Source organism: Musca domestica, unplaced genomic scaffold (assembly GCF_030504385.1).
Source record: "Musca domestica strain aabys unplaced genomic scaffold, Musca_domestica.polishedcontigs.V.1.1 31, whole genome shotgun sequence".
NCBI lineage: Eukaryota > Metazoa > Arthropoda > Insecta > Diptera > Muscidae > Musca > Musca domestica.
This window is the reverse complement of record NW_026712309.1, coordinates 7917265-7941551: the sequence shown is the minus strand read 5'-3', so window position 1 is coordinate 7941551 and position 24287 is coordinate 7917265. Positions and strand designations below refer to the sequence as shown.

The following is a 24287-nucleotide window of genomic DNA, read 5'->3' as shown; positions in this document are numbered from 1 at the left end:
CATGATGGAAATCAAACGTGATAGTGTAATTTCATTATATTTGGCAGGAAAATCACAAGTGGCTATCGTTAGAGCACTCCAGCATTTAAATGTGAATAAATCTTTTGTGTCTCGTACCATCGCTCGTTACAGTGAAACTGGTAACGTAGCCCGACGTCAAGGATGTTCGAAAAGTATAGAAGCGACTTGATCGAAACCCGCGTGGCAGTGCCCGAAAAATGGCTCGTGAGCTGAACATATCGTAATATTCCATTCGGTAATGAGCTCGGGGTAAAGCCATTAAAATTCCAAAAAGTGCAAGAACTTACACCGCAAGAGAAAAAAATAGAGTCAACAGAGCTAAAAAGTAGCTTTGCTTGACTGAAAGTGGTGAAGTGCCGAATTTGGTGTTCTCCGATGAGAAAACATTCGTTGTCCAGCAGTTCGTAAACAAACTAAATGATCTATTTACTTGCCAAAGAGGTCAGCCGGCCGGCCATGGTGATGGTCTGGGTCGCCATAACAGCCGATGGTCGCTCTCCGCTGGTATTAATCGACCGTGGCATCAGAATAAATGCCAAATATTATCGCGAAAATATTCTGGAGGGTGTATTATAGCCTTGGGTACGCAAACATTTTGGCCGCAGACCTTGGGCATTCCAACAGGACTCAGCACCATCGCACTCAGCACGCGCAACCCAATAATGGTTACAAAATGGGGTTCCTCGCTTCATTATAGCTACCAAAATCTCCGGATACCAATCCGTTGAACTATTGTGTCTAGAGTATTAAAGAGTAAAAAATACCAAAGTGTCGAAACCTCAAGCAAGCGCTTCGCCGGGAATGGGAACAAATCGAACAAATCTAAATTTATTCTAAAATTTGAAAAATTTAAAAATAAAATTAAAAAAATTAAAAGTTATGACGTTTGACTTTGTTGCAGTTTTTTATCTCACCCTGTATATATTGTCAACTTCATGATAGATTTACTATCAGTTGCATTTGTTTATTTTTGAGAGTTAAGTTTTGTTTTAAAAGCAAGACATTTTAATAGTGCCTGTGGGTACGAAACACTAAAACTCTCACATAAATTTTGGACAATAATTGTTTAAATTTGGGTTTGTAGCAAATGATGGAACTATATGGCCTACTTTCAATAAAAGCAATTCTACAATCACATTCTGGGACCAAAAATATTTTTAGAAATTATCGGAAATAAACACTAAAATCTACTAAATACAGACTCCTAGGTCTTTTTTAATTTTTTATTCATCTTGAAAGAAATTCAAAGAAAAAACTTACATTTAGATGCTTTTCCTTTATTCTATTTTATAAAGATTTTATTGTATGTGGTCTCAAATACGATGAAGATCTACATATATTTAATATATTACGAATTTACATATGTTTCACTCAAATTCAAAAACAAATTTTGACAAAAACAACAGAGTTTTACTACTTTTGTTTCCAGTCCCAGCTTATCGCTTTATATTTGTTCTTTGAAATATATACTATTAAGGAATTGAAAATACTAGAAAAAAGTCCTGAATTAAGGTTAATAATTCAAAGAGATAGAAGTGTAAAGATAGGACAAGACAGAGTCTAAATATAGTAACCCTGTGAAAATACCTCTGTTGTTACGATATCATAACAACATAGATACCAATGTTAACTGATTTAAACCGCTAAGGCAATATGCAAATTTTCGGAAAGGCCCTTGGAATAGAACTTTGAAACCAAAATTTTGGATTTTTCAAATTTTTATTTGTTATCCGTTGTTGTAATTGTGGTTTTTATATTAACATGTCTCTGCAATGAACTGTTACTCTATGTATTGTAGACACAAACCATTTGTTCAAAATGCATTTTGTCTAGTCTTTACCATTTTAGGTCTTTGAATAATTGCCTAGCATTTATTTCGTGTAAAAAGCTGAATTATTTTAACTTTTGAAACACACCACGGGCCCTACTTGGATGCGAGACTATTTCAACAATTGTTCACGTAGTTCAATTTAAAAATTGCATTCTCCAACGATTCAGTAGCAAAACAGTACGTTATTTTACAAAATTCTGATTCTTTTCAGCCTTCTATTGCGGTTGGTTATACAAGCACAGATGATGTTTGTTTTGAGTTTCTGAAATAAATAAAAAAAAAACTTAAAGACATTCTTCCAATTACGACTTTTGCTTGACGTCATTGTTTGTTGGAAAATGGTCTCACGAAGGGATCCTCTACACAGTTAGATAAGAGGTGACACAGCAGAACATTGTAACGTGAAACACCATATTATACTATTCATGAAAAATAACACGTACTTAATATTCACACATCCAGGGACGTACGCAGAAATGCATTTCGAAGTTATTTCCGGGGTTGGTTGTAACCCGACTGGTAAAAGATACTAAATTTTCCATGCAAAAAGTAGAAAAAAAATCAGAATAGTAATCATTTCGGAGGCTCCAATGCTTTATTGGCCAGTATAGATACGTTGCAAATTGTTTAAAAAAACATAATTTTCCAACATAGAAATTACGAGGCGAGATTTTACTCCTCTGGGAATCAAATGCTCTGATCAACTCAGAATGCTAATACTGAAATAGGCTTAACTTGGGAAATGGTCATATAATTTAGTTTGATATTTCTAAATCTCAAACGGAGCAGTTCACACATTCAACAGGAATTATGCAAATGTTAATAATCTATGAAATTATTTATATTCAATTAAAAATAAACTTGTATTCCTACTATAATCATCAATAACAAATCAAAGACTTGTTTAAAGTCCATTGGAAAGTTTTTCAAAATTTCAAGCAAAAACAATAAATATAAATCATATTTATACCCTACAACACTATGTGTTGGGGGTATTATAAGTTTGATTGGCCTAAAAATTATGTAACACCACGAAATATTGATTTCCCACATAGGAAAGTATATATGGATCTTCCTATCTCGCCGAGCTGAGTCGATCTAGCTATGTATGTCCGTCCGTCCGTCTGTCCGTCTGTCCGTCTGTCCGTCTGTCCATGTTAATTTGTAATCACTCTACAGGTCGCAATTATGGTCCGATCTTCACGAAATTTTAAATGGAGGTGGGGCTATGGTCAGAATAGAACCCTATTTCTTTTGGTGATGATCGCATAATATTTAGGGGTTGAAATGGACCAAAAACTGAAAAAAATCCTGATTTTGCACTTGCTCTACAGGTCGCAATTATAGACCAATCGACGCGGAATTTCGCATGTAGCTAGAGTTTAGGGCTGGCAAGAAGCCTACCTATTTGGGTGGTCATCGGATAATATTTAGCGGGTAAAATAGACAATATCTTTTTTGTTGAAAAAATTCAAAATTTTTCATTAAACCGCGAATATTTTAAATCCCGGCGAAATCACAAAGCCATGACAAGGTTACTTCTGATCTTTATATTGATGTTAACATCCAACAAAACGGATATATAGCAAAATATGTGCGATATATATGTTTACCAAAGAAGATATGCTTGAAAAATCTCTTATATGTCGAGAACGGCTGAACTGATTTCGACAGTTCTCATTAATTCAGAATGACCTCTTGGCAGGAAACATAAAACGTCGAAAAAAATCGTATAAAAATATCTCTCTAAAGATGAAAATATTGATTTTGTAAAATTTTCTCATATTTTTTCAATTTTGTCATATTTTTGGCATATTTTCATTTTGATTTGAACATTTGGTAATATTTCTACAGCTAACAAAACTAAGTAGTTAGAATATCAGGATATCATATACAGATCGCATTTATGGCCCGATCCTTACGAAATTTTGCATGGAGATAAGATGAGGGTCAGAATAAAAGCCTATTCTTTTTGAAGATGATCGCCATATATTTAGGGGTTGAAATGGACAAAAAAAACTGCAAAATTGTCAGCAGGTCGTAATTATGGGGGTTACCGGACATTGCAAAAGCCAAGCAGATTTGGATGGCCATCCAAAAATATTCAATGTGTGAAGGAGTTTGCCAACTTTTGTAGACAAAATACGAAAATGTCCATTCCAGTGACTTTTTGGAGAATTCACAAATACAGGAAAGACGCACTTCTGACTATTTCGTTAAGGCTGATTTCGTTGAAGAATATAGTCAAATGTCTGTATCTCATATAGATGCGTTTCAGTCAAAAACCAATAATAAATGTAAATCTTTTGCCACTTCTGAGAGATTATAGGTCTTTGGGAAATATTGATTCCAGATCTAGGAAGACCATTTAAGTTGCTATTATTCGAAAATTAGAGAACGAAACCTGATGGTTTTCTTTTATTATTTGTCACAATATCTTGTGGAATTCTTTCGAGTATCTTGCCTATATAAAATGTATCGTTTATTATAGTGTTGTAGGGTATTCAACGGTCGGCCCCGCTCGACTGTAGCCTTTGCTTACTTGTTTTTTAATAAAAAAAGTTATAGAAGCGGCCAGGATGTGAAACCTCTTTTGCCAAACATGTTAACGAACGGATTTTGTTTTTAGCGGATTTAATAGATGATTAAACTTTCAATTTACTTAATTACCTTTTTGGGACTAAATAGTTTTTTTTTTTCATTTTTTTAAGATTACCAAATACATAAGTTTGTTTTTTATCAAAAAAAAATCGATTTTATTTTAAGAAAATCTTCTCGAAGATGACTGTTTATTCTTCTGTCCTCGATGTTTCCCACTGCCAAGCGCAACGATTGATTATAAGCAAGGCGAACGAGAGACGCCAACAACATTTTGTACATTCTACATCCATTATTTACCTAATAGATTCGGAATAATTTTCTGGTGAAATTGTACTAAACCTCACCGAAGACTAACAACAATTTCGCTGTCGAAACTCACACACTCACACAGGTTGAGAAATTGATTTGATGCCAAAAATAGACCATACAAGACGAGATCGGAGTTCGGTGGTGGCGAAAAGAAAGTGACTATGCATATACGGCCATGGGCAAATTTAAAAACGTCATGCCATGGGAGAGTACCAACCTATGCACGCTGATGTGGGTTGACTTGCCAAAATTTTGCATGCATGGAACAAAGCAATGGCAACTACAGGATTGTCCGTCCGTCCAATGCCATTGCCAGCCTCAATCTAGTCGCAAAAGAGGCATGCAGTCGTGTAATACGCAGGACCTCCTTGTTCCACCTTTGCCACCCACACTTTTGTATTATTTTATTCACCCAACCCCCCTCAGCATTTCCATTACAAACACAGGACAGGAGAACATTTTCACCAACCCTTATTTACAGAGTTTTTTCTTTTCAAAATCTAACTTCCATTGTGTTGTGAAGTAACATCTGCTATTTGATGCTACGGCATGCTAAGTATATTTTGGGCAGCAAACCTCAACAAATAGTGAAGTGCTGGAACGCAGTGCTTGTGGGTACAAAGTAATATAAACCGAAAAAATGTGCTGAATTCTAGTTTCAAAATGACATCATCTATGGAGCATAAAAGACCAATGAGAAATTTTCTGATAATTATTCTCAAAATAATTGTCTTTAGCTTGAGCACATTACATAAGCTATAGTCTTTTAAACAGGACTCGATTATATAGACGACAACTCATACCCATTATGGCCCATGATATTCTGCCTTGGAAACAAGAAATGAGTTTTATTATATTTTGAATTCAGTCCTGGTCCCAGTTCTAGCAGAATTCCATAGATTATATAAATTCCCGTTGTCATGACGAAGAAATGTTTGTTTACAAACAGCAGAAACTAAGTTCATGGTAAAATGTTAATAACAAGGTGATTAATTTCACGAAGTTCTCGACATAGGTCGAACGTACACATTTTCAAAGTTAAGTGCAATTGAAAATAATGAAAAAAATTACGTTTGAAAGAGTTTAATCTTTAAAGAATTCCCTTGCTTTTATTTGTTTGGCTTGAAGATACAGACCATTTTATACCATTATGAAACTAACCACATTTTTAATAGGAATATCCAGATCAGAATTTTCTGTAATTTATATTGTCAAATTTATTTACTTTGAAAACAGGTTCCCATCTCTGATTTATGTATTAACAATGGATTTATGAAAACATGTTTTAACAACGAGATCTTATCAATGTATTGCAAGAGTTCACATCCTGAAAGATCTAGCTTATTTGTAGGATCTAGCTACATGGTATAGCCCCCATATAACGGTACCTCCCGATATTCGGTATTCTGTTGATTTTAGCAACATTATTACCGGAATTGTTTCAAATTTAGTATTTGAAGATAGTAATGGATACTACAGCCTATGATAGGAGATTGTCTGTGCAGGTCCACGTCTTCGTATAGCCCCTATATAACGGTACCTCCCGATATTCGGTATTTTGATGATTTAAGCGACATTATTCACCGGAATTGTTTCAAATTTGGTATTTGAAGTTCGTAATGGATACGAGAGCCTAAGACTGAAAATTGTCTGTGTAGGTTCAAGTCTTTGTATAGCCACCATATAACGGTACCTGCCGATATTCGGTATTTTGACGATTTTAGCTACATTACTCACCGATTTTTTAAGTTTCGCATTTGAATATTTTAATGGCTTACCTAGGCAGGTCCATGTCGTCGTATAGACTCTAATATTGCAAGTTCGGCCAGGCCGAACGTACAGCCTTTTTTCTTGTTTTTGATTAGACTACAGATTTCGGGCAGAAGGAAAGCAAACTAACAAACTAAACTCAATAACTTTCATACAAGGTATTTTCAATTGGGATTTTTTCAAAAAGTAGACTATATAACCTCAACATTTTATCGAAAAAATGGTGATATTAAGAGGTACCCCATATTTCATTTAATCGAAAAAAACAAGAGAATGTAATTGAGTGATATTTGAGATACCTGCTTTTTTGGATAGAATTCAGAGTAAACTCAAATAGGGTCGAGGAACATAAAATTTCTGCACTTTATTTTGTATTTGTGAATCAGTTTGAAACACGAAAAATGAAAATTCCTTTCCGACAAATGTCATAATTGCGACTTTCGATTGTGGCCAAGAATATTTTTTAATTTATATATTATAATTTATCAATGGCATATAAACACGAAAAGTAAATCTTATTTAATGCTCTTCTGTCCCCTAACACAAAATGATGTGGTTTGTTTATTACGAATTGGAATCAAAGTAGACAACTTGGTGAGAGAAGGAATGCTCCTATGCTCTCCTTCTCTTCAAACAAACAGGAAACATTCCACTTTTCGCACTGGTTTTTGTTGGTAAGTTCTTTGTTGATATTTTTCGCCTCTTTTTTTCTGTTACACAACGCCAATTGAAACCGAGACCATTAATTTCACTGGCAAGGAAATTTTGACATTGTTGATGCAGATGGCATTAGCCAATTTTATTAATATGCTTTCAATTAAGGGTGTTGGTTGATCTCTTAATAAAATTTGTAGTTTTGTACTTTCTCGATATTACTTTTATTATTTTTTAATTATTTAAAATACAAAAGGAGCTGTTCCATAGAACAAATTTAAAAGCTTTCGTAACTTGATGGTTTTACATACACACACACATACGAACAAAACAAATGTATTCATACATACGAATTGGTCGGTCTATGACGTCGCTGTACGGACGGACCAAGTCCTCATCTTGTGACACCGCGCATCCACGCCACCCTACCCCATATCCACGTGAATTGCCGAAAATGATCGGAAAAGAGTCGTTGGGCTTATCTAAAAATGTGCATTGGCGGGTATTTTAGAAATGTGTTTTCTGTCTGGCGTTTCGCCCCGCTCGCCCGTCGCCAGCGTTAATGCTTACAAGGAATTGTTTATTTTGGTTTCTATTTTTGCAATAAATAAACAAATGTTTCAAATTCAAGTGCAACAACGTGTGAAGCGAAGTCCAAGAGCAAGCAAATGGCGAAAACACACATCTATTTAGTGGGCTTGGATAGGATGGGCGGGCTGGCGGACGGACGGACGGAAGGATGGGTGCAACGCGTCTCAGCGTTTAATTTGTTTATGATTTTTTCACTGTCAGACGCCATTTGGTTTGTTACGTCTGCACCATGTCATGAGGTTGGGCGATTTTACATTAATGATTGTTAAACTGCAACAAAAAACTGTAAATTTTTCAATCAAATGCAACAAAACAATGTGCAATTGCGGACATGAATTCACATTGTCTGTCTGACACATTCTTTTCATCAATTAATGACGTGCTCCAACAGTATTTCTACTTTTGCAAATTTCCGTATTAGGGACAGACGCAGACGCTTCACGTATCCATGTGTATGTGTGTGTATATATATGCACTTTACCACACAAATACACTGACAGAGCGAATCTGTGATATTACGACTGGAAAACACATACATACACACATAGGTATGTACATGCTGTATATGTAAAGATGTGAATTTTTGGCACTTATATTTTTGATTTAAATGCATAAAAATTTGCCTGGTTTTCAACAACATATTTCATTTTGATTTTCTGTCTAAAAGCATGTACTCAACACCCATATACTTATATTACGTATATACATATATTTTTTAACTTGAAATCACTTTGTGAAAAATCATTTAGAATTTTTATTAAATTATTCACAAACACATACACACACGACACATACATTCAATATAATTTTTCCTTTTCGCCGTCTCCGTAAGGGTAGGTTTTCCTCTTTGTACACAGCGGGGTGTTGGTACAGAACGATTTGGGTTGGTTTTCCCTTAAGTTTCCGCCGCTCCACACTAAGTTTAAGCTATAGTAAAGTTGGGTAGTGTGTGTATGATGTGGCCTTAAATAGGTTTCTATCGTAGTTCCAAATGTGTATTGCAATTCGACCGAGTTCTTTTCGTGGACTACCGGCGCTTAGAACTTTCCGTTATAAACTGAATGAAATTGTGTGGTGAAAACTGGCCATACGCCTCGACTAGCGTGAAGGGTGAACTTTATTGTGGTAGTTGTGCTTGTAAAAGTTTCCAAGAGTATTGTTCTTGTGTCAGTGTGTGTCGGAACAATTTGAATTTGGACTACAATCAGTTTGGTTCTTGCACGAAGAGAAACGAGCGGATGGTAGCGAGTGTGCGCTTATTTCCACATGAAGTAGATTTTAGGGGCGAAACTTGACAAGGAATTAAAGCTTTTCCGTACGCACACAAAGGAAGCACATGGTCGAAGGATAACCATGACAAAGCAGAATATAGAAAATAAACACGTGGTTGCAGAAACACTCACAAAAAGTTTCAGTAATTTGCTTTTGCTGGTCCATGGTTACTTCTAAAGCACTAACTGTGAGTGACGCAATTGGGATGTTTGTAGTTTAGATGTTCGAGACGTCATGTGACAAAAATGAAACGATTGGGTAAACAACACGTAAAATATACGTTAGGTATGCCGGATCGACTCGCAAAAGTTGCCTGTATGGTTAAATGGTTAAAATACCCTAAAAATGCCGAATGTGATGTGGTACTGTAATACGTGGACAGCGTCGTAGGGATACCATAGTATTTTGTTGTTGCAAAATGATCAGGCTTAATCCCTTTATTGTTGTTTTTATAAAAACAACGTTTGTTTATTAGTGGAGAACGATGGTAATGCAGGGAATACCTAGGTTTCGGAAAGAACCACCAATTCTCATCAGTTCCCTTCTTCTTTGTCAGGTATATTCTCCCCGGGAGTTATAACTCCTATGACAAAAAAAAATTATCCAAGTAAACTCAGTAGAAGAGGAACCAAAGAATTACATAAAACTAAAATTCTTTTAGAAAATCTTCTAAATCTTACAACCGCACTTATGAAAAATTTCATCTTTCTTCACTTGTTATGCTTTTGTTTTACGAGAACAAAGTAGCATAACCATGCAAGTTGGTTTTGTCTGTTACAACAAAAACTCCTTCGTTGACTTATATCGTAACATGGTCCTGTATGGAACACTTTGTGTTATGATGTTGAAAGAGAGAAGTTTTGAAAAATTGTACTCACTATCGACTAATATCAAGTGCTTTATTTTCTACAATTATTATTCGGTGAAGTTGTAGAGTAATAATTATGAAATTCATTATTCGAATTGTTTAATTTGTACTGAATTTTGTACCACTAGTATTTAACTGGAAGATAGAAGTGGAATTTAACGACAAACAGCCAGACTGACATCGTTATGCTGATCATAAATATATATACTTTATGGGGTCTGTGACGAATTTTTAGAGGTGTTACAAACTGAATGACAAATTTAATATACCCTCCTTTCCAAGGGGGTGGGGAAACTGACCGCGCTTAATTTGTTAAATCTATCTACATATATATAAATCTATATCTACTTTTATAACTCAAGAATGGCTGGACTGATTTTGACAATTCACACCAATTCAGAATGATCTCTTAGCAGAGAAGTTAAAACCTAAAAAAATTCACAAATACAAATGTGAATAAATACTGGTAAGAAAAGTCAAAAGTCGGACGTTTTAAAATTGAAATATTTTGAAACTAACCTATAAAAGCTACATATATCTTAATAGATTTCCTCTAAACTTGCAATGGAGTGTATGTTATGACGTTCAGAATTCTTAAATATTAAATCGGGTGAAACATATTTATTTGTACAAATTTAGCATTATTTCCATCAATTTAGAGGGGTTTATATAGGGAGGGAGATATATCCACATCTGAACGAATCTCGTCAAAACTTAGCATGTACCAAATGTATTGTTCCGGAAATTCTTGTTATGGAGTGTATAATACGAATTTAAAAAAATCGGATGAAATCGGCAAATTTAAAACACGTGGTTGACTTGAACACCAAATCAGATGAAACATATATATGGAACCGATTTTCACCAAATTTGTCATACTTACTTATAGCCTAAACTCTAAATTTTTCGAATTTTGGCTTATACGAGTATTACGCATTTTCTGCACAATAAACCTGAAATCGGCGAATAAATATATGGAAGCTATATCTACATCTAGATCGATTATCACCAATTTCAATAGGTAACAGCAAATGTTGTTGTACAACAATCGTAACAACAAGCACATACAAATTTGTTTTTGTAAGTAATACAAGTGTCAGAGTTATGTGTCCAAAAATTTAAACAAAATAATTAATTTACAATAAACTATTTTAATTTCAAAAATATACTTTTTTGGAATTTGAATTATTAAATTGAGAATGCAGAAGAATACTTCTTTAAATATTTAATTTGAATGCTTGCACACCATTACCCTGAATGTATAGTTGTTAGCTGTTGGTCCTAATCTCTCAACACTTCACGCAATCGCTAGAAAATCTCGGACAAGGCAACATCCCCCTCAAGTTGAAACCAAACAGCATACATACATAAAGTATTCTACATTTTGCAATTTTAGGCAACATGAAATATATGAAAATATTATCTAACGTGGTGTCGCTGTACCTCAACCGCAAAAAAAGTTCCGGAGCCATAGAATTTGGCGTTTTTGTAATATTATTAGGCAAAAAAATATGTTTGCATTGCCCTGCAGTGAAATTTTATATCAAAAAAGTGTATAACTATTGTATATCAAGAAATGGAATTAAATCACAAAACGTCATATCGAGTTTGACACTAGTGTTACTATAGAGTCAAATCAGCTGGGACTTGCTGTTACCTGTAATAATTATATGTGTAAAAATTATGGGTTCGTTCTTGGGCCAAACAAATGATTTGTGCAAAATTCATCTAGCTCGGGCAATAAATGCGACATGTACTTTCTTCATGGACATGGACAGACGAATGGACGGACATGCATAAATCCATTCAGAATGTGATTCTATGAAGATCATCTAAAGAAACTAAAGAAACTATCTCGTTTTCTTTTGCCTGTTACAAACAAATGCGCAAAGACATAATACATAATACCGCAATATATTTAGGGGTTGAAATGGACCAACCACTAAAAATGTTCCTGATTTTGCAGCCGTTATAAGATCGCAAATAGAAACCAAAGGACTGGAAATATCGTATGTAGTTAGGGTTTAGGACAGCATTTAGAATGGACCACTACTTTTGTGTGCAAAAAATACCAACATTACTTATAAGCGATATCCCAAATACACAAAATGCGAACTTCTGGCTTTTTTATGCTGTTTTCGTTGATGAATATAGCCAAATATTGTAGTCAAGGAAATCATATATCTTCTTCTTCTTCTATATATATAAAAATCAATTGTTGTTTGTTGGTAACGGAATCAGTTGAGAACGGCTGGACCGATTTGCATAATTTTTTGTATAAACGTTCGTCATACCCCGAGTTAGGTTTTTAAAGTAAAAAAATATTGACCACGCCCACTTTTACGCCCACTATTTTTATTTATCTAAAATCCTTATTTTTGCCAAAATAATGAAGATATCGGTTTGAAAATTGTTACACGTGATACTGTTGACCTCCCATCCAACCCTAAGTATTTATTTGGGATCTGAGGAACTAACCAGGCCTACTTTTTAATCTATATATATACAAAACCGTTGTTGTTCGTTTGTAATTGAATCAGTTCAGAACGGCTGGACCGATTTGGATATTTTTTTAATGTTCGGCCTACCCTACTACCCTACGTCTAAATTTGAAACAATTCCGGTGAATAATGTCGCTGAAATCATTAAAATACCGCATATCTGGAGTTACTGTTATATGGGGGCTATACGAATACGTGTACCTGAATAGACCATTTTCTGTCTTAGGCTGTAGTATCCATTATGAACTTCAAATACTAAATTTGAAACAATTTCGTTGAATAATGTCGCTAAAATCATGAAAATGCCGAATATCGGGAGGTACCGTTGTATGGTGGCTATACAAAGACGTAGGGTGCAGTATCCACTACGAACTAGAAATACCAAATTTGAAACAATTACGGTGAATAATGTCGCTAAAATAATTAAAATACCGCATATCTGGATGTACCTTTATATGGTGGGTAAACGAATACGTGGAGCTGAATAAGTAGTTTTCTGTCTTAGGCTGTAGTATCCATTACGAACTTCGGATACCAGATTTGAAACAATTCCGGTGAATAATGTCGCTAAAATCATCAAAATACCGAATATCGGGAGGTATCGTTTTATGGGGGCTATACGAAGACATGGACCTACACAGACACTTTTCTGTCATAGGTTGTTATTACGAACATCAAATACCAAATTTGAAAAAAAAAAAAAACTTTAAAAGTGTTGACATATTAATGTTCCCATATCATGGATGTAAGTCAACATTTACATCAAAGTTTAGGGTTTTTCAAAATGAAAAGCTTAACTTTACATCCTATATTAGGTTTTAGTGCACTAATAATTACACTATCACTGTTCATTTAGTGGTAGTGTAATTAAAAATTGCACTACCACTAATTATTTAATTCTTAGTGCACTAAAAATTTAGTGCAATATGCCCAACCTTGTTAAAAATATGCATTATACACTAATGCTACCGGCCGATTTTCATATTTTTTGGTACAAACGTTCGTCATACACCGAGTTAGGTTTTTAAAGAAAAAAATGTTGACCACACCAACTTTTACGCGAACTATTTCGATTTATCTAAAAGCCTTATATTTGCCAAATAATGAAGATATCAGTTTGAAAAATGTTACACGTGATACTGTTGACCTTCCCTCCAACCCTAAGTATTTATTTGGGGGCTGAGGAACTGACCACGCCTACTTTTTAATCTGTATATATACAGATTGTTGTTCATTTGTAATTAAATCAATTGAGAACGGCTGGAACGATTTGGATGATAATTTTTTTAATATTCGTCCCACCCCGAGTTAGGTTTTTATGCAAAAAAGGGACCACACCCAATTTTACGCCCATTTTTTCGATTTACCTAATATTTGCCAAAATCATGAAGATATCTGTTTCACAGTTAGTATACGACGTAATCTGGACTCTCTCTCTCCAACCCTGCATGTCTGTTTGGTGTCAGAGGAACTGACCACACCTACTTCTTTAAATCTATATGTAAAAAAATTAAAAAAGTATATTAACACATCAGTTGAGAAAGGCTGGGCCTATTTGACTCAAATTTTCTGTAGGCTATTTGAAATTATAGTGGAAACCTTTTTATGGAAGAAAATTTTGAGAAAAGCCTCTAAAAAAATTGCGGAACTGAAAAAAATTGACTGTTCTATTTTGATATGGAATTTTGTGTAGATTTTTTTTCAGAATGCCTTTGGAATTGAAAATTCTTATTAAAAAGAAATCCGAAAAAATCGAGAAATTTTGCACATTTGCTATACATGCCGTTATATGGCTGCCATATCAAAATTTTCAGTTTTGATTAAGAAATACTTCTCAAAGCATCAAAACATTTAAAATCTCAACGTACTTTTGAATTAAGGCTATGCGTAATGGAAAACCAATAATAAACAGTTATTGCCGGTATTGATTTCACAATACTGAAAACTTTAAATGTCAAATTACAATTCATTAGGTAGAATTTTGTAACAAAAACATGCAAAAGGACGAATTTTTAGTGGTATTATTATATATACCTAAACCAAACGGATATATTCTACCATTATATTACTGATAAACCTTAAAAGTAACCTTAAATTACAGGTAACGTTATACGGGGACTATGCGGGTTGGGAAATGTTTCGGTTGGTAGATAAAAATCCCAAAGGGCTTGGTGTTGGGTTAGGGTCAGAATATAAGCTTATTGTTTTTGAAGATGTTCGCAAAATATTTAGGGCTTGAAATGGCCCAGTCCGCGTTGCTGGCCCGTAGTTTTAGTCTTTAATGCACAGATTTTAAAGCATAATAATTCACAGATCTGGCTCATATAAGTGGCACAATTGTTGGTATACATGGACTAAATAGAAATAAATAAGAATCGCAGAAAGGTCAATACTATTTTTCAGCCAGAGGTTTTAATTTAAGAGGTTAAGACCAAAATAATATAGCACATATATTAGAAAGTATACATCAACTGTTTATAATAGATGCTACCCCCAAAGTAAACCAAATCGATTCGAAAATATAATCAAAACTCTCCAAATAGGTAAAATCATGAGGTACTTTTATATGGACGCTACTCCGAAACATTGACATTGAAAAATTTCCGCGATGAGGTCTTCTAACCCCTTAGAAGCTAAGATGCCAAATAAGGACAAAATCAATTGAAAAATGTGAATTATTATGCTTTAAAAACTATGCATTAAAGACTAAAACTACGGGCCGGCAACGCGGACTGGGCCAGCTAGTTTTTTATATTTTTGAAAATATTCCAAATTTGTTCCAACATGTTCGGCACGGCCAAACTTTTAACTTCTTTTTTTTTCTTTTTTGATGCTTATTTATAATAACATTTTAATCTTGCCGGTTTTCAAAAACCATAAGATAAACCAAGAGAGTAAAATTCTACGTCGAGATTATGAAAGAGTTACCTATATTTCAGATAGATCTTTAAATGAAGAACAGACATATGGACAATTCCTATATCCGTTTAGGTATAGCCCTCATATATACTGGTTCACCGCCGTAGTCAGCAATTCTTTCCGCGACCACTTTCTTTGTAGTCCGCATATATCAGTGCATGCAGATTTTAAGTATTTTGATGGTTTGACTTCAAGCGACTTTCTGAAATTTTCACAGAACATTCAGGAAATTACTGTGGTAAAATTAACCAATAACCGAAGGTGTGTGTTACTGTTCATAGTACAACAAGGTAGGGCCGAATGATTGAATTTAAAAAATACAACCCTGAAAGAATTGTAACAAGTTGTTCTTTATACCCTACACCACATAGTGGTAAGGGTATTATGTCTTGTGCATTTGTTTGTAACATGGAGAAGGAAGCGAGATAAACCCATAGTTACATTTGAGGATCTCCATAGAATCACTTTCTGAGTTGATTTACGCATGACAGTCCGTATGTCCGTCCGTGCGTCCGTCTGTCCATGTATTCTTGTGAACAAAATGCAGGTCGCATTTATTATCCGATTGAGATGAAATTTTGCACATATCATTTGTTTGGCTCAAGGACGAACCCTATTGAAATTGGAGATAATCGGTCAAAAGTTAGATATAGCTCCCAAACGTGTAATATCAGCCCGAATAGTATGGAATTTTGCACATACAACCAAATAAGGCCTAAAAATAAGTATGCCAAATTTGATCGAAATCGGTTCAGATATAGCTATAGCTCCTATATATATTGTTCATCCGATTTGTTACTTTTGTCCTCCGCAGCCGTAATATGCACTCTGTAACAACAATATTTGGGGAAATATATCAAATGCAGCTCAGAAATACATTTGCTAATTTTTATCGAGATCGGTCCAGATTTGGATATATCTCCCATATATAACTTCGTCCGATTTACCTTTTATTGTGCAACAACCGTCTAATGTCCAAAACATCGCCCAAATGTGATAAAATTTGGCACTTACGACCGACTGAGTCTAGAAGCTAGTATGTCAAATTTGGTGAAGATCGGTTCAGATATAGCTATAGCTCCCATATATATTGTTCATCCGATTTGTAGTATTTGTTACCCACAGCCGTAATATGCACTCCGTAACAACGATATTCAGGGAAATATCTCAAATTAGGCCTGAAAATAAGTATGCCAAATTTGTTCGAAATCGGTTCAGATATAGTTATAGCTCCCATATATATTGTTCATCCGATTTGTTAATATGCACTCTGTAACAACAATATTTGGGAAATATCATTGCCAAATTTTATCGAGATCGGTTCAGATTTGGATATAGCTCCCATATATATATTTATCTGATTTCAAATTAATTTTGCACCAAATGGGCAATAAAAAGAGATACAAATGCTTTGGCATATTCAGTCCATTGAACTTTAAATCATAATTATAATCATACCGTGTATGATTGAATTTTCCCATAAAAACTTTTAATTGTTATGTGGAGCTCTACTAAATTAGCAAAGTGGTGTAGGGTATCAAAAAGAAAATTGCGAAAAGTGGATGGATCGCGAATGAATGGCTCGACGATTGATTCAAAATTATACAAAAAACAAACAAAAACTGTATACATGTTTTGACATTACAAGACTACCAAAAGAATAAAGTTGTATTCAGGCGATTGCTATGGCCTACCTTCTCTTCAATGTACCATGGTACCTCCCACACGCCCTTTCTTTGAAAACGTTTATCTTCCAAACCAAAAGAATTTCTATATGATATTGTGGAACTTCCGCAATCGATTGTATGTTTGATTTTGGGGGTGGATGGACCAACCACGCACACATTTTTAAAACATTTATAGTCAAGAAACCATTGGTGATATGGTCTTAAACCACAAGGAATCCTAATGGCTTTGATGATAAGAATAACCGACCTTGCTCACATTTAAAAAACTCGATAATAAACAATTGGACATATTGGCGACGATGAACACAACAAGGTCCAACGGAGTTTAGTATGCGAAGTTAAAATAAAGGGACGGACAAGCGAAGCGGACTGGGTCAATTATTATGTCTATAAGCGCCGAGGTTAGTATTTGAGCGGTATATGTTATAACTGAAACTAGCGACACCACATTAAAAAAAAAAAATTGAAAATGTGGTGGAAATTATCAAAATACCAAACATTAGATAGTACAGTTATATGAGGGTAACACGTTCTTTATTACCGATTCAATCAATAAGTGCCGTGTCTGAAAATGAAAGAAAAACTTGTGTGACAGAATCCAGAATCCTTTGTAACTCCTTGAAACATTCATGACAGACCCTATAACGTATATACAGAGTGAGATAAAAAACTGCAACAAAGTCAAGTGCCATAATTTTTATTTTTTAAATTTAATTGAATGCAAGCAAAAATGTTGGAAATAGCATCCAATTTTGGAATAAGTTTAGGTTTGTTGGAATTGGTCACCTTTGGCACGAATTATGGCCTTCAAACCTAAACAACAAAGTCAAGTGCCATAATTTTTATTTTTTAAATTTAATTGAATGCAAGCAAAAATGTTGGAAATAGCATCCAATTTTGGAATAAGTTTAGGTTTGTTGGAATTGGTCACCTTTGGCACGAATTATGGCCTTCAAACGGACAATGAAACCATTACACGCTGCCCGAATGTTGCTGTGCGGTATTTTGGACCATTCCCGGCGAAGCGCTTGCTTGATGTGATCGACTCTTCGGTATTTTTTAGTGCCAACCTTGCTTTCCAAAATACTCCAGACACAATAGTCCAACGGATTGGTATTCGGAGATTTTGGTGGCTATTGTGCGCTGGAAATGAAGCCAAAAACCTCGTTTTGTAATCATTCATGGGTGGCGCGTGCTGAATGCGAAAGTGCTGAGTCCTGTGGGAATGTGCAAGATCTGCGGCCAAAGTGTTGGCGTGCCCAAGGCTTTAATACACCCACCAGAATATGTTCGCCATAATATTCGGCTTTTATTATCCATCAACTGTTATGGCGGCCCAGACCATCACCATGGCCGGCGCTTGAGTGTGTGGTCTGGTGGCCAACCGAAGTTGCACATTTTCAGCTGACGTCTTTGGCAAGTAAACAGGATCATTTTGCTTTTGTTTGTTTACAAACTGCTGGACAACGAATGTTTTCTCATCGGATAAAACCAAATTCGACGGTTCACCACTTTCGACCAAGCGAAGCAACTCTTTAGCTCTTTTGATTTCATTTTCTTTTTGTTACGGCGTAAGTTTTTGCACTTTTTGGAATTTCAATGGCTTTATCCCGAGCTCATGTTTCAATATTTGCCGAATGGAATATTGCGATATGTTCAGCTCACGAGCCATTTTTCGGCAACTGCAACGCGGGTTTCGATCAAGTCGCTTCTTTACTTTTCGAAACATTTCTGCTGATGTTGAATTCCATCACGAATAACTTTTTTTTCTGGAGAATTGTCACTAAGTGCTTTTGTCCGCTTGTAAACAATATAATGAGCTGAGTCGGACGAGTGGCTTAGAAATTACAGCAATCTGAAGTTGGTTGCAGTTTTTCCGTCTCACCCTGTATTTTTTATTTGGTATCGCAACATCCTAATAACAAATACTTACAGACATATTTAAAAAGTGCATCCCTGTAAATAGCGCTGGTTATAGAGTAATCGACTCGGCACAACCTAACGTTGTTATTTGTCATTGTCATTGCCTTTATTTGGTTAGTTTGAAGATATATATCCGTTTTTGGGCCGCACAGAACTTGCTACAATAGTGGAAAATGTGAGTATTTTTGTACGGCATAGGTCATAGATTACGAACATGGCAGAGCAAATAAAAGTAATTTCATTTGCTAAACCGAATATGGTCCCCTTTATTCCATCCCCCATAAAATGGGGGTTATATTATTACGATGTTCGGTACTGGTAATGTGGTATATCGGTCTACACTAAGGCATAACCCCCCTTCCGGGGGGTATAATTTGAAATTTTGTGTTTAGCCGATTCAACCATAATTAAAAGTTTTCACATGGGTATTAAAAAATTTTAACCAGCCAAACTTGCGCTGTGACTACAAATTGAAAATTCAGGGTAGTGCTGCAGCTGCTGCATTTTGGTTTGGTTTGAGGACGTTTAATTACAATATGGTTGAATAAACCCAGAGATTGTGAATCGGGTGCTCGCCCATAATTCGTAGTCTTCCGCGTGTGAGCGAGGACATTTATTTTTTTTTTCATTTTATTACATTTGAAATAATAGAAGTTCATTCGTTGCTGTATCTCCATCATCCTTGCACAGTATGCAGTTTTTGGCGGCAATGTTGATTTCTTCAAATTTTATCAGCCACAGGGTTCTACACATGGATATTTCCAGCCAATTTATTTTGGATACCTTAAAATTTTGTTGAAATCGTCAACTTTCTCGTTTCCTTCAAAAATGCAGTGTCCTTTGACCAAACTAAGCAGTTTGTCGATACTTCGTGGTCTATTTACACTTCAGGATATAAAACGTGTCGATCGTACGTGGACTGACTTCGGACTAGATACTCTTAATCTGTAAGCCAGTACTCACTTCCCCAAATGTGCAGAAACAGTAATCAATTGACAACCAAACATATCATCATTTTTCGGCTGGAACATTAACCTGATTGATAGAACTGTAAGCTTCCTAAAATCAGGTGGGCGGACCAGACGACATTATTCCTGACACGCTGCAGTATGCTTCGACTAAAAACCCTAGAAAATTAATTGATATAGAAAGCTCTATTACCCCTGGCTGCCATCAGTACTGCTCAACATGCCTATACGGAAAGTAAATCCGTTGAGACAGTGCAACACGATGTCGTGGGTTACATCGAGCCTTTGCAGCTTTTCTCGATATCGAGCGAGCCTTTAACAACGTTAAACTCGAGACCATTCCTAGCTCTCATTCATGGCTTACATCAATTAGATAAATGTATCATTAAATCAATATGATGTATCATTAATTCAGAAAGTCGGTTACCACCGCAACGTTTTCTGTCACCGTTACTTTGACTAACGGTTATCAATAGTATACTCATCGATTTGGAACAAAATGGTACAAAAGTTGCCGCTTATGCTGACGATGTGGTCCTGTCTGTTGTAATCACGCTATCTTTCGAACAAATTGAGATAGAAGGCTAAAATTTTGCACACATGTATTTCTTCCCAGTAGGCAGGTTAAGTTCGTAAATGGGCCATGTAGGTCCAAGTTATCATATAGCCCCCATATAACGGTACCTCCCGATATTCGGTATTTTGATGATTTTAGCGACATTGTTTACCGGAATCGATTCAAATTTGGTATTTGAAGTTCGTAATGGATACTTCATCTAAAGTCAAAAAATGAGCCATGTAGGTCCACGTCTTCATATAGCCCCCATATAACGGTACCCCCCGATATTCGGTATTTTGATGATTTTAGCGACATTGTTTACCGGAATCGATTCAAATTTGGTATTTGAAGTTCGTAATGGATACTTCAGTTTAAGACAGAAAATTATCTGTGCAGGTCCACGTCTTCATATAGCCCCCACATAACGGTACCCCCCAATATTCGGTATTTTGATGATTTTAGCGACATTGTTTACCGGAATCGATTCAAATTTGGTATTTGAAGTTCGTAATGGATACTTCATCTAAAGTCAAAAAATGAGCCATGTAGGTCCACGTCTTCATATAGCCCCCATATAACGGTACCCCCCGATATTCGGTATTTTAATGATTTTAGCGACATTATTTACAGGGATTGTTTCAAATTTCGCATGTGAAGTTCGTAATGGAGACTTCAGCCCATGCCAGAAAATTGTCTGTGCAGGTCCACGTCTTCATATAGCCCCCATATAACGGTACCCCCCATATTCGGTATTTTGACGATTTTAGTTACATTATAAACAGATTTTTCTTCAAGTTTCGCATTTAAATATTGTAATAATTTATGACAAAAGTTGCCTATGCAGGCCCACGTCGTCGTATAAGCATTCGGTATTTTTAAGATTTTAACGGAATTTTTAACGGTTTTTTTTTGGAAATTGCCAAATTTGTACCAAATGGTGGAGGGTATTAAAAGTTCGGCCCGGCCGAACTTACAGCTTTTTTACTTGTTTCTGTTGTGGTGTAAGTTCTTGCACTGTTTGGAATTTCAATGGCTTAACTCCGAACTCATTTTTCAATATTTGCCCAATGGAATATTGCGATATGTTCAGCTCACGAGCCATTTTTCGGCCACTGCGACGCGGGTTTCGATCAAGTCGCTTCTTTACTTTTCGAACATCCTTGACGTCGCTACCAGTATCACGGTATCGAGCGATAATACGAGACACAAAAGATTTATTCACATTTAAATGCTGGAGTGCTCTAGCGATAGCCACTTGTGGTTTTCCAGCCAAATATAAAGAAATCACACCATCACGCTTGAATTCCATCACGAATAACTATTTTTCTGGAAAATTCTCACCAAAAGCCTTTGGCAGGCTTGTAAACAATATAATGAGCTGTCACTGGAATAATTTTAACAGCTGTCGGACGAGTGGCCTGGAAATGGCAGCAGTCTGAAATTGATTGCAGCTTTTCCATCTCACCATGTGCGATATCGTGGACGATAAAGCCCATCTTAAACATGACATTATACATCTAGATGTAGATTTTATATCCCATTGTATTATATTAACATTTAACATTGTATTATATTAACAATGTAGGAGTGTAACACAGTCATTGTTCGAAACGGTTGTCTTCTTATAGCTTTTTGCTATATTCGAACGTCAGAGAAAAAATCTATCAATAAACTTTACTGAGTAATTTTTACTTAAAACTGCTTTGTACATATCTAGTATCTGCCACATATATTATGTAGTAAAACTAAAATAAAGCTGAAAATTTGCCTGCAATGAAAATAAAAACCAGTTCGACTTAAAAAGGGTAATAGTAAAAGAAGGCACGATATTGTCTATGTTCCGATTTAAACTGAAATTGCCTATTGCATTTATAATAGGCAATTTGATTTCAGCAATTTTGTTTTTCACTTTACTGTCATTTTAATTTATATTTTTGTGTAAAAATAAAAACACACAAGACATTTGCTAATTTTTTAGAGCTCCACAATTAGCAATTAAAAGATTTTATGGGAGAATTTAATCATACACGCTATCATTATAATTGTAAGCATTTGTATTTTTAAATTCAGACCTGTATTGCCCATTTGGTGCAAAATTAATTTGAAATCAGATAAAGATATATATGGGAGCTATATCCAAATCTAAACAGATCTCGATAAAATTTGGAAAAGATATTTTTGAGCTGTATTTAATATATTTCCCTGAATATCGTTGTTACGGAGTGCATATTACGGATGTGGGTAACAAATACAACAAAATCGGATGAACAATATATATGGGAGCTATATCCAAATCTGAACAGATGTCGATAAAATTTGGCAAAGATATTTCTGAGCTGTATTTGATATATTTCCCTGAATATCGTTGTTACGGAGTGCATATTACGGGTGTGGGTAATAAATACAACAAATCGGATGAACAATATTTATGGGAGCTATAGCTATATCTGAACCGATCTTCACCAAATTTGGCATACTAGCTTCTAGACTCAATTCGGTGCCAAATTCCATCCAATTTGGGCAAATATTAGACGTTTGGTGTACAATAAAAGTAAATCGGACGAAGTTATATGTGTTGTTACAGATAATGTTACAAATAATGTTGTTACAGAGTGCATATTACGGCTGCGGAGGACAAAAATCAAAAATCGGATGAACAATATTATGGGAGCTATAGCTATATCTGAACCGATTTCGATCAAATTTGGCATACTTATTGTCAGGCCTAATTTGGTGGTATGTGCAAAATTCCGTACTATTCGTGCTGATATTACACGTTTGGTGCAAAATAAAAGGCAAATCGGACGAAAATATATATGGGAGCTATATCCAATTTCAATAGGGTTCGTCCTTGGGCCAAACAAATGTTGTTTGGAAAATTTCATCTCAATCGGATAATAAATGCGACCTGCATTTTGTTCACAAGAATACATGGACAGACGGACAGACGGACGGACGGACTGACATGCATAAATCAACTCAGAAAGTGATTCTATGGAGATCCTGAAAAGTAACTATGGGTCTATCTCCCTTCCTTCTCCATGTTACAAACAAATGCACAAAGACATAATACCCTTACCACTATGTGGTGTAGGGTATAAAAGTGGTGTGAAAATGGCAGACTATATATAACAAATGTAATTTTTCAGATATCCACCTTACACAAGAAAGAAGTATGAAATATGATTTTAACAAAACTAGTAGATTTCAGAATTTGAAAATTTTAAAATTATTTTTGCTCTATTCCAGTATCTGCCAGAATCTACAAGTTTTGCGATTCCCTTCGATATCATAAATGAAAAAACGATTATTATTATAATTCTAGAACAGAGCTAATATAGCATTTTCAGATTAAATGAAACCATTTGCAATTGAAACGCAACTTTTTGCAGCGGAAATGAAACCTTTTGCAGTGGAAATGAAACCTTTTGTATTTGAAGTGAAACTTTTTGCAACTGAAATGAAGCTTGTTGCAAATCAAATGAAACTTTTAGATTTACAGAAGGAAAAGTAACAAAACATTTTTATTTTAAGTAGGTTTAAAATTAAATCAACTATTTATGACTAATATATAGTTAAAGAGAAATTTTTATTGATTATTAATATCTACATTTTTATATTATTAACGCTAAAAAGATAAATTTAAATAAATTTTAGCCTTCATAAGTATGGGCAGGACTGCTTTATTAATTATGGAAATAAAGCAGTCCTACTATTTGAATAGTTCGCTCTATCGCGTACACAATGTAATGCCTTATTGAAACATCCCGGTATCATATTCAATACCAAACATCCTAGAAACAATACAATGT

At 35.1% G+C, this 24287-nt stretch overlaps 2 protein-coding genes across 3 annotated transcripts in view; one reads left to right on the top strand and one right to left on the bottom strand.

The window, feature by feature from the left end:
• LOC101890430 (sodium-dependent neutral amino acid transporter B(0)AT3) overlaps positions 1 to 8849 on the bottom strand; it is a 73108-nt gene extending 64259 nt beyond the window's left edge. Inside the window, exon 1 of one of the 2 annotated variants that reach the window (XR_225585.4) lies at positions 8573 to 8849. The gene's annotated coding sequence lies outside the window, so the exon portion shown is untranslated. The remainder of the gene's footprint in view (positions 1 to 8572) is intronic. The other variant, XM_005183551.4, reaches the window with a different exon arrangement.
• The window catches only part of LOC101890659 (E3 ubiquitin-protein ligase RNF25), a 99874-nt gene that overhangs the window by 63615 nt on the left and 11972 nt on the right, over positions 1 to 24287 (top strand). The window lies entirely within an intron of this gene.